Source organism: Aphidius gifuensis, linkage group LG1 (assembly GCF_014905175.1).
Source record: "Aphidius gifuensis isolate YNYX2018 linkage group LG1, ASM1490517v1, whole genome shotgun sequence".
NCBI lineage: Eukaryota > Metazoa > Arthropoda > Insecta > Hymenoptera > Braconidae > Aphidius > Aphidius gifuensis.
In genome coordinates, this window is record NC_057788.1 from 26,141,676 (window position 1) to 26,158,214 (window position 16,539).

General features: G+C 26.7%; 1 protein-coding gene across 1 annotated transcript in view; it reads left to right on the plus strand.

Annotated features, from left to right (window-relative positions):
• The first annotated feature begins 1,033 nt into the window (after positions 1 to 1,033).
• The window catches only part of LOC122857999 (semaphorin-2A), a 180,856-nt gene continuing 165,350 nt past the window's right edge, over positions 1,034 to 16,539 (plus strand). Inside the window, exon 1 of the mRNA XM_044160612.1 lies at positions 1,034 to 1,069. The gene's annotated coding sequence lies outside the window, so the exon portion shown is untranslated. The remainder of the gene's footprint in view (positions 1,070 to 16,539) is intronic.

The following is a 16,539-nucleotide window of genomic DNA, read 5'->3' on the forward strand; positions in this document are numbered from 1 at the left end:
AAAAAAAAAGGTCCAGGCGTTTATAAATTCTTTTACTTAACCGTTATAGAAAATTAGAAAATAAAAAAAAAAAAAATAAAAAAATAAAACAAAGAAAAAGTAATAAAAAAACTAAAGTTCAAAAATCGATACAACTGATCTATATATGCTTTGTGGAGAATAAATGAAAAAGAGATCTGTATAGAATTTAGTGATTCTCATTTGGTGCCTCAGGCCTTTAATCAACAGCTCTTGATTAATCAAAGCCACTCGGTGACCCACTGGTGAGCCTATACATGTGTACACTCCATTATTTTTCTTTTCTTCAATTTGATTTTACCAATTTCTCGCTAACGACAGCAGTATGTTATTAGATGTTCAAAAACCAGGTCATAATAATTATCAGACCAACTAAATTATCAAGAATTTCTATTTTGCGTTCAGTCAAATCACCAGTTTCCGGCTTATTATTATTTTCCATACGATAATAATTTCTATTTATAACGCTGAATTAATTTTATGATATAAAATAACCAAAGTTAATAAAATAACTCATTGTTTTTGGCTTATATATGTATACGTATTTGTTTATGAATTATAAATATCAAAGACATCTCATTATTTTATATTTTGAGCTCATAAGCTTTATTTACGAGCAAACCACCCTCGTATTTATATATACCTATACTCGGGTTATATTCTGAAATACTTGGCTACCTTGGGTTTTCCAAAGTACAAAAGTTTTGCCCCTATTGCGTGGACCTAAGTTAACTTTACCCCCCAACGGGGTTAACCCAAGATCCAAAACTCACCCTCCTAAAACTCATGATGCGGCTTATTTTCATTTTCTTTTTACTTTTTTTTTTTTTTTTTTTTTATTTGGTCTTACTGCCAATTTGTGAGTTGGATTTTATTTCTTCCTTTCTTTTTTTCTCCTTCCTTGATTAAATATTAAATGTAATATACATTGACTATTATTTTTATGTACTTGAATATTATAAATATTTAATGATGTATTTATTTTTATATTTTCTTTCTTTTGTTTCAGATTTTATATCGTGAATGAGGGTTCTCAGCATTCTACTGATCGGTGAGTCTTTTTTTCTGTTTTTTATTTTTGTTTCTTTAAAATAAATTTCATAATCGCAATGTAATCAAATATCTTTCATTCATTTATTCATTTATTTTTACAAATTCAATTTATCAACGTTTATCTAGATTATACATTTTTTTTTTAACTATGAATAAATCTTTGAAAATTTGAAAATCATGGGTGGGAAAATATGTACTGGTGAATTATTTTCTGGTGAGTTGTGTGATATATGAAGAGATAATCTAAGCCATGGGTGTGATCGAACGTCGACAAGTATAAATTGCTTGTCTAGGCTTGAACAAATAGCACGTTTTATTTACGTAGGCACGCATTGTTCATGCTTTTATTATTGACAAATTCTTATTATATATTTTCTAGGATTCTTGTTTCCCTTACTGATTTAGCACTGTTTTATTTTTTTCATTTATTTCATTAGTGGCGTAATTGTAGCACTTAGTCACATGTCAAGTTAGGGAAACTTACTGCTAGGGCTTCGTTTTATTGTTTTATTTAATCATTAGTAGATTAGTCGATTCTCTTCGTTCATTGATCAGGCTGAATATTTTATTTACTAAATCTTGAAAAACATTTTAAACATTAATTCATAAAAACAAATAAAAAAAACATTTCTCTTTGTTTTTATTTAATTGTATTTTTCATTTCTAAATATAATTTCTGGGGATAATAGAACAAAAACCTGGATGAACACAGAGTGCTGACCACGACATGTTTTGTGGTTGACCCCACGGTTTTGGTCAGACCCATAAATAATTTACTTTTAAAAGTACGTATACGTTTGCTGTATATCCGATGTTCATGATATCATTCGAATAGGTAATTCAACTACGAACTTGATAAAACAAAACAGAATTGCCGATTATAAATCAGATGATAAAAGCATATATCCCTTCGGGGTTTGCACATTTCAATAAAGGAAATATTCATATTACTATTATTATTTTTTATTTTGTTTTTTAATTTACTGAAATTTATTGAAATATTTAAAAAGGAGCTTTTTCATTTATTCAAATATATATTTAATTTTTGAATAAATTGATGTGGTGTTATTGTTCAATTTTGTTATTTTGTTGGCGATTAAAATTTTGTTTTTTATTTTTAATGATCAACATTTAACGATAGAAAATTTAAACGTGAATAATTCAGCAATTAAAGTTCAACGAAATGAAACATTTTTTTATTAAAATTATTTACGTATTGGTTATAAATTGAAATTAATTTAAAAAATATAAATACTTTTACTATATGTTACACGAAAAAAAGCAACAAATAAAATAAATTAAAAAATAATAGTAGTGGTATATAGAATTGACAAATGGAAAAATAAAAAAATCTCGAAATATAAAATAAGAAATGTGAGATGTCCGCGAACCAGAAACAATTTTAGATCAGCGACCCGTATTACCAAAATTCCATCAAACTCAAGAGCCGAGCATTCCTTCGGTCAAAACTTAAAGTCCTTTTATTTTTTATTATATTTTTTTTTCCACAATCTTTCAAAAACTCTCATACCTCCATTCATCCTATCTATTCATACATATATAGATTATTATTTTTCTTTTTTGTTCAACATTTCTCGGATAGAATAAAAAAAAAAAAAAAAATGAACAATATTTGAAAAATGAAAAGGGAAAAAAAAATGAAAAATTTCAAAGTCAAGTCTGGCTAGTATTTACATGAAAAACAACTGGTGCCTAGTGCAGGTCGGTTTGAAGTAGGAGGATGTATGAATGGGTCGTCAATGGTTGAGTAGATTCTGATGCCGCCAGGGATCAGTATTCTATCTCAACAAGTCAACGAAACAGATGCATTTCCACATTGACTTAACACTATTTGAAAAATGAAAAAAAAAAGTTCCAAGTCAATACTGTTTTATTGTTTTGCAAATATTCTCTCGACTGAGATAAAAACGAGACAAGAAATAGGGAGAAAAAAAATATATATAATATAAAACAAAAATTGAATAATATAACATAAAATAAAAATAAAAAATATATAAAAACTCATGCGAACAGGTGAAAGTTTGTTTAAAAGAAAAGAGAGTGTGGGCTAGAAAAGTCCCCAGACATTTTACGTTGATGGTAGTTCGGTAGCTTTTGAATCCCTTGTGGAGTTGGATCACCTCTTCTTTTTTATTTTTATTATTACTACAATCTCACTCGCCAGGGTAGCTGACATGCCTGTAAATCGTATATACGAGTCATATGATACCTAGACACACATGGTATATAAAAAACCGTTGCATTCATTTCTCGAGTGTATATATGTTTGATGGCTGGTGTCTGGTATAGTAAGGCCGTTTCTACTTTTGTCCCATCTATCTACTCCCTCACTCGTCTATTCCAACACTCTATCTCTCCTTCCCAAGACACATCAAAAACTTTACTTTCATATACCACAGCCAAACAAAAAAAATATTTAAAAAAACCAACAACTACCCTACCAATTTTGATTTTATTTTTTTTTTGTTTTCATGTCCTTTTTCTTTTTTTAAAAAAAAACAACCATATTTTTTATGATGAGTATTTGAAAATCAGTCGTCTAAATTTTAGACATGTATTAGAAAATATTGGTAGAAAAATTTTACATCGGTGTTCATAAATATTTGTAATTGACGTGTGGTTTAATGGAGAATTCACATAAAACTTTCTTGTTTTTTTTTCCTTTTTCGTGCAATTATTATTAATTTTTTTTTTTTTTTAACTTTAAATATTCAAGAGGGAATGAAAATAAAAAAAAAAAAAAAATGCAGTCAATGTGGCGAGAGTACTAGCAGTGGTAGATGCACGTCGACGTTTCGTTTTGTCCCTACGGGAGACCGCGTCTAATCAGGATGAATGGGTTTGTCCCCGTTTACTGACCATCCAGCCCAACAACTTACCGAAAATATACTATCTCTCACTTTCTCATAGTCTACATTTTTTTATCTTTGTCTATAATATCAATTTCTGTCTCGTTCTCTTGGTTTTTGTCATCGGTCTTCATTATAAAAGTGAACACACCAAAAAGCTCTACCCCCTGTCCTCCAATTTCATTGGAGAGCTTTGCCCAGCAAAATTAGTTTCCTACCCGTTGAATCTGCCTTTTTTTTCTATTTTTTCCTCGCTCTCTCTTTCTCTTCTATTTTTTGTCGCTTCCCTTTTTTTTTTTTTTTTGTTAGATTCCGGTTTTCTGGCACCGAGCATTGAATCCTTCTATAGTGGGTAAATAAGAACGACTCTGGGTTAGATAGGTCGAGCACTTGAATTTGTTTTGAAAAACCTAGCTGACAGCTTTAGAGTACTTGAAAAATAAAAACTGTTCAAAATACTTGAGCTACTTTTTCCATTATTGATTGATAAATAAAAGAAAAAAAAATATAAATAATATAAACTAGTAATTTCGAATTTATTTGTACATAAAAATATATTTTTTATTTACATTTTTTTTTCTTTATAATAAAAGTAAAATAACTCTAATTATTTCAACAAGTTTTAAGTTATTTTACTAATTTTTAAATACAATGAATAGATTTTTAATTAATAAATCATCGACTTGAAAGATATAAAATATTTTACTGTTAGATAATTAAGGAAAATGTTGCCAACTCTTGAAAATCGTAACTGAAATGGTTGTGAGGTATGAATGAGTGGATGAGAAACTAGTAGAAGTAGTATAGCTAGATGGCAGAGTCAGACAAATTAGTGCCCCTGAAGGCGATTAAACCCCAGGAGATTAAATCTTGCAGAAAACGAGGTACGATTAAGCTGCATTCGCTTGACAATTTTACGGAAAAAATAAAAAAAATTAGATTAAAAAAAAAATAAAAGTGGTATGGGTCAAGCTATAGTCAGCCCAGACTAAACTTGGTTGTCTTGAAAATTATTTCTTCTACTTATGCGATACACATTAAAGTGTTAAAACAGTCGTATATAAATCAAGCTATAATTATTATTTATTATCTTAAATTTGAAATTTAAAATTTATTACTTTATGAAAATTATTATTTATTTAATTGTGGTAATTAATTTGGTATTTTTATTAATGAACTCTCAACAAATAATTTTTAATTAAAAAAAAAAAAAAGCTAAATTAATAAATAATGATATCTAATAGTTATTTATTTATTAAATAAATTTATATTATTTTTATTTTCAAACTTTAAAATGTAAAATGTATAGAAAAAGTTGAAAATTCTTGAAATTTAATTGAAGAAATTACTACAATTCAAAGGTGGATTAAGACAAGTATAAATTTATTCAAACTTACTGTATGTTGCACACAAGAATCCCATATACTATTCGACAAAGACACAAAGTAGATAGCTAAAATTTCATCTTGCTTACACTAACTTGGCTCGTAAATGTTCAAGAATATAGAGAACACATTTTCAACAAAAACCCAGGGTAAATGAGGGTAGATGAGGGCAGGCGAGGAAGAAGCAATAATTAACGTGAATCTCTTTGAATTTCAAAGACTCACAAAGATACTATTCTTTTTTTTTTTATTATATCTCTTTTATTCTCTTATTTATTTATTTATTTTTTCATTTCTCTTTGTATATTGTGTATAATTTTTTTTTTATTTATTTCATCTTATTTAAGTTATCAACATAAAATAAGATGATAAAAAAAATGCATTATATCAAAATTTTGTAAATTTATTTTCATAAACCATATTATAATTCTAACAATATGTATTAATGAAAATTTATTTGATTCCATAATTAATTATGATAATATTGAATATTCATCGATGATATTATATTATCAATAAACAATGAGTATTATTGAATTAAAAAAATGAAATATATAATCTAATAATATTATATAAATACAAAAAAATAAATATATAACATGAATTAACAATGTTTAACGATGATCAGTAGTTGTACATTGATGTTGGTATAATAGGTTTGAGTCACATTGAACATTCGATAATTCACTTAGTACATGTATTACTGGACATGGTGAGCTGAGTACGTGACTGAAACGATGTACTCGTGTTAGCGAAGCGATCGCATTTGTCCCATCTACCACATTTACCAACTAACACACAATGACCAATACACAATCATATATAGTATATACAATGTTTTGTTTATAACACCGACATCTGATGATAGTAAAAGGCTTCCCCATTTCTGCTGTATTATACTAATCTTGTTTAACTGAGAATGGTTCAAATGACAATGTTTTCATCATATATATACACTGATAAACTAAATCATTTATTTTCGTAAATTCTCATTTTATATTAAAACATATAAATAAAGTTTTAAATACATAATATTATTTTACATATCAATAGTTTTATATTCAATCAGCTGTATGTAGATAGGCTCATAATTTATATAAATTTTATATATGCAAAATTGCAGCATATCTTGTTCATATATATATAATTCGATAGGCATTCAGTTGGACTCGCTAAATTTTGTAAAGAGTATTATGGCTTTACTATAGGTAGTTCAAGCATGCATGTAAAATACGAATGCTATTCATCCGTTGAATTCCATCAAATATATTAAACTCATAGAGGCATAAAATATCCCAACGTCTAGTCATACCAGCGGCTGGTACGATGAAAATCGCCTTGGGTGTTCTGGTGGGACGCATTAAATATTTCACCTTTTCACACGGCCATATACTTATATATGAAAGCGCACATATTGAGATATATAAACTAAAAAAAAAAAAATACGTATAGCGTAATATTGCATGTACTCGTTTTACCAAGCATGCATAAGTTGCTTAGTAGCATATTCTATATTTCTTCTTCTTTCTTTCTTCAATATGTTTATTTTTTATTTATTTTTCTTATAAATTTTTTTGTTTTTGTTTTATTCTTTTTATCATTATTCTCAGTTTTATCTCTTATGGTTTCTCAACGAATTCTATTTTTTTTTCCTTTTTCTATTCATTTTATTTTCATTTAAAAAAAATTCTTTTTATTTTTATTTTTTTGTTAACACATGCGGTATATTTTGAGCCATAGACTCATACATGGAAAACTCAATTTTCACATTTTTCCATTTTCGCACATCGTGAATTCTTGTTATACTGAAATTTAATAATCTTATTCAGTAAGTTATATTTTTCTTATCTGGAAAATAACATATAAATAAAGTAAAAAAAAAAAACTTTATAAATGTCATGACAGCATAATATACATATAGTTATATATATATTTTTTCTTTTCTACTTTATCGATTATACTTTTATTAATATTTTATTTAATTTTCCAATTAGAGCTTGAATAACTTCAATGAAAAAAGCATTTTTTATTATGTATATAAATTGTCTGAAATGTTGAATAATTAGGTTGTGCTTTCCTTTGTGAGATAATAGGGAAATAGATAGATATATAGAGAGAAAATAAAGTTATGTATATATATAGTTATCATGTGCTCTCGTCGTCAGATTATGATAACGGCCGAATAGTCCTTCAGTCGCTTTGAACTTGTTCTTGGGTGCTAGAGAAAAAGCTGGGGAGAGAAAATTTGTGCGAAAAGTACCTCGAGCCGCACATAAATATGGAAGAGTTCTGATTGAAGGTGTGCGGGTGGTATTCCTACAGTGAGAGCCTTGATTTCGCTTGGTGAGGCAAGAAGCGATAGAAAGAAAAGAAAAAAAAAAGAATGAATTGTTGGAGTGTTAGCGAAGGCAAAAGAGTATAAAGATGCGCGTGGAAGAATCTTGAAGGGATGAAAAAAGTTTTTACTGTGTAGGCGGAGTAAGAATTGTGGAAAGTAGAAAATCGAGGTGAAAGAAACAACCTAGAATAAAAAAATAAAACTCTTATTCTTTTTTATTTATTTATTTTTTTTATTTAACAAATCTTCGTTTTGTTGAGATTCTTTATAGTAATTTTAAAGACTTCTTTTCATAAGTACCTTATGTACTTGAATTCTAAAAACGATTAACATTTAATTGAGTTTAGTGACACATTGTTCAAGTAAGAATCTCTCAATTCAACAAACAAACTAGCCAATCAATTAATTATTTTTACAATTACATAAGTTGCCAACTCTAATACTTGTGTGTTTAAAAAAAATTAATCATTGCTTATCAAGTTGATAAATAAAATAAATCAATATCTCAGGAGAATTTTTATAAAAACAAAAAAAAATTAAAAATAAGTTTTATATCTTTTCTCGATAATTAAAGCTTGGCCCACGACAGGAATTTTTTTGAATTAGAATTTAGATCAATCAAACAATGACAAATGTTAAAATGCAACAGGTGATATATAACATTATAAAATTACTTAATGCTTCAATGTATTATATAATAATCTGTAGAATTATCGAATAGATATTAGATTTCCCTTCAAAGTAATTAATTATTTTGGCTGATGTTTGACATGGTTCATTTGAGATAAGTAATAGATAATTTCAATGTTATCATGTATCCTAATTATCTTTCTCAAAGCATTCCAACTTATTTTGTGGTATATCAGTTGTCTGTTAATGTAATCTCTCGTTTTCATTGCTACTTTACAAACAATTTATATATAAATTCATACAACACATATACTATAAATATGCAAGATAGACAGACCAAGACAAATGCTAACTAGATAATCTATTAATACAAGAAGTCGTACAGGTATTCTCAGTAGTAGCTTAGCGTGCTTGTGCTGGGATTGCAGTTGGCAAAATTCCAGAAAACTAAGTGGTCCACGTATTCTAAAAGGATCTATCTTTTGTGTATGCAGTGCTGTCTTGCAGGGTATCTTTACGTCAATGTATAAAATATATAATATGAAAATCCCATTAGTTGAACTATCCGAGCTTCAAAAACTTGGCACTGTTTGATTGCATTTTAGCCATATCACTACAGCTAGAGCTAAAATCATCAAACGATGAATATTTTGAAAATTAATATCACTCATGAAATTCATTTATTTCATAAAGCATAACTTGTACATAAAGTATACATTTATTTAATATCATAAAAAGCTCTAGTATGAACAGATTTAATTAAATGTATTATTATATGTTTTTTTGTAACTTAGCCAAGTATTAACTTGAGTACATTGACTATACATGTATACAGTAGTAATTAGTCACGTATAAATATCATAATGATTATTATCAAGACCAAAGTAAAGTATCTTCAAATATAATTTTGCAAACCTTATATGACCTGGATCTTTAGCTATTATATATCTTGAATAGTTCAAAGTTTATTCCCTGTGTGGTTGGGGCCTCTAACAATTATTACTATTACTATTATTATAATTAAGAAAATATATATTTATAATATTTTAGTAAATATATAAATAAAATTCTCCAAGGTATTTTAATATTTATATTAATTTTATTAATTAATATATTTATATTTATATATAATACATACTAAAACAAATATCAAGTTGGTTTTTTTTTTGGCAATTTTGTAAGAGTGATACACATTGAAACATGTATTGCTAAAATAAATAATAAATAATATAAGATGGTTGTGCATGGCCGAGAGCACATCTGATACATGCAGGACCAAGTCTGATGTCTAAGGTATTATTGTACAGTGTGACACACATGAGAAATAATGACTCCTTAGAGACCATAAGATCTTCAGGTCTCTGGCAGACCGTATCTCCCTCTGGCATTGAACTCGAATGGTTTAACAATAATTATAGAGTCACCCCTGCATGCAAATGTTGCTATGTTGCGGTGCAGTTCCCAGATGACGTTATATTGTCATTCACTTGATGAATGTGTGGCTACTAATTTATATATAGTTTTACCATCATACATCGGATGTTTACAAGTATCATTACTCAAAAATTTTATTAAATCTTTATTGATATAATTAGAAGAATTTTTTTTTTTTTACTTCTTCAACTTTAATAGTGTCGATAACAAGCAACACACGCACTCCATATATATTTATTTTTATTGTTATTATATTTTTTTAAATATTATTATTAATCTCAATCGTATCATGAAAAGTATTTCTTAAAATTCGCCTACTGCAAAAGCAGCTGTCGCAAAACGATAATGCGCCGTGGCAGCTGTAGCACAAATTATAAAGTTTTCCATTTAATTACAAAAGTCCCGTCTCGTTCAATTTATTTTAATTAAACATTTCAATCGTTAAGAATACTTATTGAATGATATTTTTTTTAAATTTAAATTTTCGAGTTAAAAAAATTTTTTTCTTTAATACAATTTATCGTTTTATTTATTTATTTTCTTTCAAATGAAAAAACAAAAAAAATTCCATTCATTATATATAAATATATTGTTTCACTGTTTATAATATAATTAATGATATTGAAAAATTATCACATTAGTCAGTTTATTAGATTATTTTATACATCTGTTTATTGTCAGGGTCATATGTTGATTCTAATTTTACTGATAATACATAATTGCTCGTGAGACCGCATGTATAATGAAAATAGATTTCTCTTGACGTGTGGCCTTATAGTTTTCAAATATATATACATACACACATAAATGTGCATGTACAATATCGGTTATGTAACAGAGGGTAAATTTCTCTCTGACAGTGTGACGCTAGGTTGCGGAAAGCATATATGAGGGTTATATAATGTTGAGCTGTATTACTCTCATGTAAAACCACGATTAAGCTCGAAAATATCGTTTGTCGTTGGCACAAGTAATCTAATTACTAATTAGCTTTGTATCGCATGGAAAAAGCTCACTTTTTTTCAAAATATGTATATGCTGAATCGAGAGAGAGACATGTTTTGATATACATGAAGAAACTGTTGCAAAGTCTAATACCTAAGGGGTTGCCAGAAACTTTTTTTACTTTTTGTTTTTGCCTAGTTTTTTCTTTTTTTTTTTTTCTTTGTATCTTTTTTTTTTTTACTCTTAAAACAAACTTGACGGTCGCGTTCTCTAATGCCATTGCAATTACACGAAGTGATCCCCAAAGTACTTTGCAAGACTTTGCTCTATGACACTCTATGAATACAGCCATATTTTTAGTGAAATAAATAAAAAAAAAAACCGAAAAAATAATAATGAAAAATAGTAAATGAGCTTGCAAGTTGGGTACGACCTAGATTTAGAGTTTTTATTGTCAATATATATTTATTTATTTATTTATTTTTCTTGGTTCGTTAGTTTGCTTTTGTCTAATAAGGTTACTTTCACGAGCAGTTGTATTTACTATTGATTTATTATTACACAGAAAAGCACAAAATTCAAAAAAAAAAAAAAAACAAGAAAACAATAAATTTAATACGGATATTTTTTTATCATTAGGTTATTTTGTTGTTTTATTCTTCGGACTGTATATAGATTTACAGATCAATTGAAGTTTATGAAATAGTAAATATCGATGTATATTTATTGAATATTTTTTTTGATTCAAACTTTAAAGTTAAATAGAAAAAATATTACAAACAAAAATTTATGCTATATTGAAAGTCTTGGTGGAAAAAGTTTGAATCGAAGTAGATGAGTATAATACACGGATAATGAAAAACAACGGGGTCGCATCTCTTGGCAATGGAGAAAAACAGTTGAGTCCGGATTTTATACTCTCAACTGGTATTCGAGATTGAAATAAAAGAAAATAAAATAAAAATAATAAAAAACAACAATCACAACAAAACAAATCTTCAATTTATCTATAAAAAAATAATAAAAACAAGCAACTAAAACAAGTTTATTAAACAAAAATTATGAATTAGTCTAATTTTATATACTAAAATGTATTGTTGAATTTATAACTTTAATATTTCATATGTTTTAAATAATTTTATGATAAATAATATATACATGAAATAAATTCTATTTAAAATTTATAGATGAAAATAAATTATTATAAAGTTCATTTAAATATTAAATAAAATTTTATAAAATTTACTCAACAGATAAACTCTCAGGATGTTGATAATTTAATTAGTATATCTACAAAATTAGTTGCTGAATATACATTTGTTATCAGTATACTAATGATAGCACAAATACATATATAATATTTTGTTTTCATTCCGTTTAAAATATTGAATAAACAAATTCACATCTTGTATATAGTACATAGCTTGTTCTAATACTCTCATAATAATTTTCATTTCTCCATAGAACATCTCGTTTGTTTTATCTTTATTTTATTTGCTTTTAAAACTTCAAGTTATTTATTTATATATTTTTTTTTCTGATGGTATAGTAAAAGGGTGTAGAATTATAATTAGAGAAATTATCGTCGTTGGATATGATTTTATAAAGGGGGAATATACGATGTGCCCCAGGTCTTGGTCGATGCAATCTACCATGATTGTATTTGACGCATCGTTGAGCGGAATGATAGAGTCATCCTGATAAGACTCCCATTCCCTGTCATCTGAATCTACTTTTAACGTAAATATATGTTTACATAATATATATTTATACACAAATAATAAATTAATTAATTTACCTATTATTTCATAAGTACTATATAGCTCACAGTCAATTCATAAAAATAAAAAACTATTCATTTTAAATTGCATTTATTCTTCAAAAAAAAAAAATAATTCAATTAAAATTTCAAACTATTTTATGTCGGTGATTAAATCAATAACTACTGTAATATTAATTATTTACATCAATGAATTTAAATAACATTAACACATTTAATGTTTATGTATATTGAAATAAATTCTAAATAAATTCACTCAAACGTAAATTAAATCAAATGAAACGCTTATTCATGGCAACTAATAACAATTCATTTTGACTATTTACTAAACATATATATAGATATTTTTTTTAGATATCAATTTAAAGTGATAAAATGATTAAATTATATGTCGATAAATGATAAATAAATATAATGAAATTTTATATTGAGATAGGGATTGAATTTATATTCATGTCAAACGTGAAAGTGTCAAATTATCCGGCACTTCGATACATGAAACCCATTATGTTTATGATGGGTTCGTGTTACTTGGATGAAGAGTAAGACAGGCATTCCCTTTTATCAGCGATAATGTATTCCTTGGTATATACTATATAAATATATATATAAAGAAAATGTTTGCTAGAATTTTAACAGCTAGCTTTTCTCTCCATTATGTTGTACTATATAGAGAATTGCATTAGGCTCATGAAAAGGGCTATCTTTTGAAAACAGGTGATTCAAAAGTACATAAATGTGAAGCGTGATAAATTGATTAATCACATTTAGAATATTGATTAGATATTATACATCAACTTTACACTTAATTTTTTATTTCATGCATAGGTATATATATATTTTATTTTCAATTGTTTTTATTACTCAAGTTAGTTTTTATGAAGTTAGGGAACTCCCGTGATTTTTTAAACAAACGTGAGGCAATTTATTGTACATGTTAGTTCAATATATAGTTAAGAAGATAATCACTTTTACATCCAAACATTGGATTTATTTGAGTTTATTGATTCAAGTGAGAACAGAGAGATTAAGTTCAAATCAGCCAACACAACTTTACGCAGTTTTGTTTCCACATCAAAGACTAGCCACAGTTGGAATTTGTACTTATCGGTTACTAATAAAATTCAATCGTTTTATAAAACCATCAATCGCGGTTTGTACTTAACAAATAAACTTGCAATAATTTATTGAATAAAATTGTTATTCTTTTTAGTCTTTCATTATTATCAAAAAAGTAGAAAAAAAAGAAAAGTAATATCGAATTTCGATAAATTCAATTTGTTGAAATTTTATTTATTTGTATTATCAATGTTATCTTTTGAAGTAAACATTTTTAGTTATATTGTTTATTTTTTAAATTGATTTTCCAAATAATACACAATGATTTACACAGTATTATGTTTACGATTGAGAAAAATAAAATAACAATTTATTTATTTAACGTATTTATTTATGTATGTTTTAAGTGTAAAAAAATAGAAGAAATAAAAACAAGAAAGAGAAAAAAAAAAAGATAGAAAATGTTTGTTGTCGGATGTTGACTAGTTTTGGTTTTTATCGCTTGTCCTAAGGGATAACTGAGACAGTACAATACGAAAGGCCATAGAAAAGCTGGTATGTTGTCATTTTGGTAGATTTGACAGGTCCCGAAGGCTACATTGGTACAACCTGACAGCCCATTTACTTCTACTTTTTTTTATTCCTTATATATACATCAGCCGACATACATGTAAAATATTTTATTTTAAAATTTTGAAAAATATTCTCAACATAAAGAATATTTCTTAAAGCTATATGTATAAATCAATCATATAATATAAACTTTATAATACATGAAAAAATAGTAGAAAATTATTTAACTATATATTTTTTTTCAATTTAAATTTGCAATCAGTTTTTTGTATTATTTTAATAAATCTAAATCACATGATGTTTTTTCAAATAATATTTCTTTTATTTTGAAAATAAAATAAAATAAACAAAATTTAACTGACGGAAGAATTGAATGAACAGCAAAAGTTTGGTATCGTTTATAAAACGTTCATAGATATTCGAAACCGTTCGCGCATTTCGAAAATTCGATTTACGTATAGAATGCGGTAATCGATACGAGGCCATCCGCAGTTGCATCCCTGATAGATATTCTCTTGGGTCTGCCAATCGGATATCGATTCGTATATATCTATTTTAGTACATAAATAAACTTTAAATTCATAACCACAAATGCATTCTTTTACATTAAAACCTCGAACGGTTATTAAAACTAACTTAAATATTTTTTCATATTTACTATTTGTTTCAAGAGTATATATACTCAAAAACAAAAATCATAATAGTCTTTTTTTAGTTTTAAAAAGAAAAAAAAAAAAAAGTAAATTAAAAAATAAGAAGGGGACTTTTGTTAATTCTGGTAGAGACTTGAGTCAACAGTGTAACAGCCGTCTCGAGTGCTTTTGCTGGCGGATAGCTAAAGTCTAAAGTTTGTTGAGGGTCCAGTGGCTATGGCATGCGTTCATATGCAAAGAACTGTCTCATATATGCTCATTGACCGCGGTAACATCACTCAGCCATTGAATAAAAAGTCGCACATTATTAATTAAATAAAGTAAAAAATAATAATAATTATTATTATAAGACAAACAAGTATGAGTTAATAATATTTTCTTGATATTTTACTTGTACATATATCTCATGTTTAATTTTAACAAACAGAAAATATAAAATAAACTGACAACAACAAATGTCATTTCATAATGTACCAATTCATTAAGAAATTCTTTAGTTTTTTTTTTATAATGAAGTCAGCAATTAGAGATATGCAAAACAAGTGCCAAGCCGTAGACGAAACGAAAGATGCGACCAGTAGAAAGTCGTTTACAAATGCCATTTAAATTTGTGAAATACCTTGGAGGGATTCCAATATAAACTATATTCTAGGGCATATTATGATTATTCTTGACGCAAAAAAAATATATATTGATAAAATATTAATAACAATAATAAAAATAAAAAATACGATTAATATTCATTTGGCAATTTATCAGCTTTAATTACTCAATTTAATTGCATAAATCATTGAATACATTTTTCACATAAAAAAATATTTTAAGTATTTTAATATTCTGAATTTATTTCCAAATGGATTGAATGAACCGAGTTGGAAATATCGGTTTTTTTTTTTTTTAAACTTTTAGTCAATACTTCATTGATGCAATTTTATATTTTTGTTTTAAAAATATTAACAATATCAAAGCTTGAGTTTAAAATGTAATTAATATTGGTCATTGTTAAGCTTGAATGATTTGAATCTGATTTTAGATTTTTTTTTTTTTTATAAAATATAGTCATAAAAAAAAATTAAAATAATAATAATATTAAAAAAAAAAGATCAAGTAGTATAGCCAAGCTTTAGTCAGACTAAAACTTGAGCTGGATTTTACTGTTAGAGCATTTGTAAAAAAATAAAAAGAAATAAAATAATTTAATATAATAAAAATGTAATAAAAAAATGAACCAAGTACAGTAGCACAGTATATACAGTGGTTGTCGGTTAAAGAAAGGGTTCATGTATTTTCCTGTTAGTTTTTACCCGACGGTCAGTAGCAGCTCATTCCCCTTTTTGGCTGGGTTTCTGTGGTTCCTCAACGCCATAAATATCAACACTATCTCGTGTGGAAAACGGGCGGTGTGACAGTGTATGTAGGTATGAATGAAAAAAAAAAACAAATACCAAAACTAAAAGACAAGTTAAAAAAAAAACAATTAAAATATATAAAAAAAAAAAAAAAATAGTAATAGCGAAAAGTACGAATACAACCTTCTAGTTTTTCAATGGTTCGACTTTTTCATTTTATATCTGTACACGTCTTTTTTGTCTCCTTTTTTTCTCAAGATCAAAACTCGAGTTCACGCTGTCCTATCGACTAATTACGTTTACGACGTCTTCAGCTACACTTTATTTATTTATTTATTTATTTTTGCTTTTATTATGTATTTTTAAATTATTTTCTTCTTTAGTCAGTCCTTCGCTCGTTTTTACTCTATCCAATTGACTGTCCAAAATGAAATCAGATATAAATTTACTGA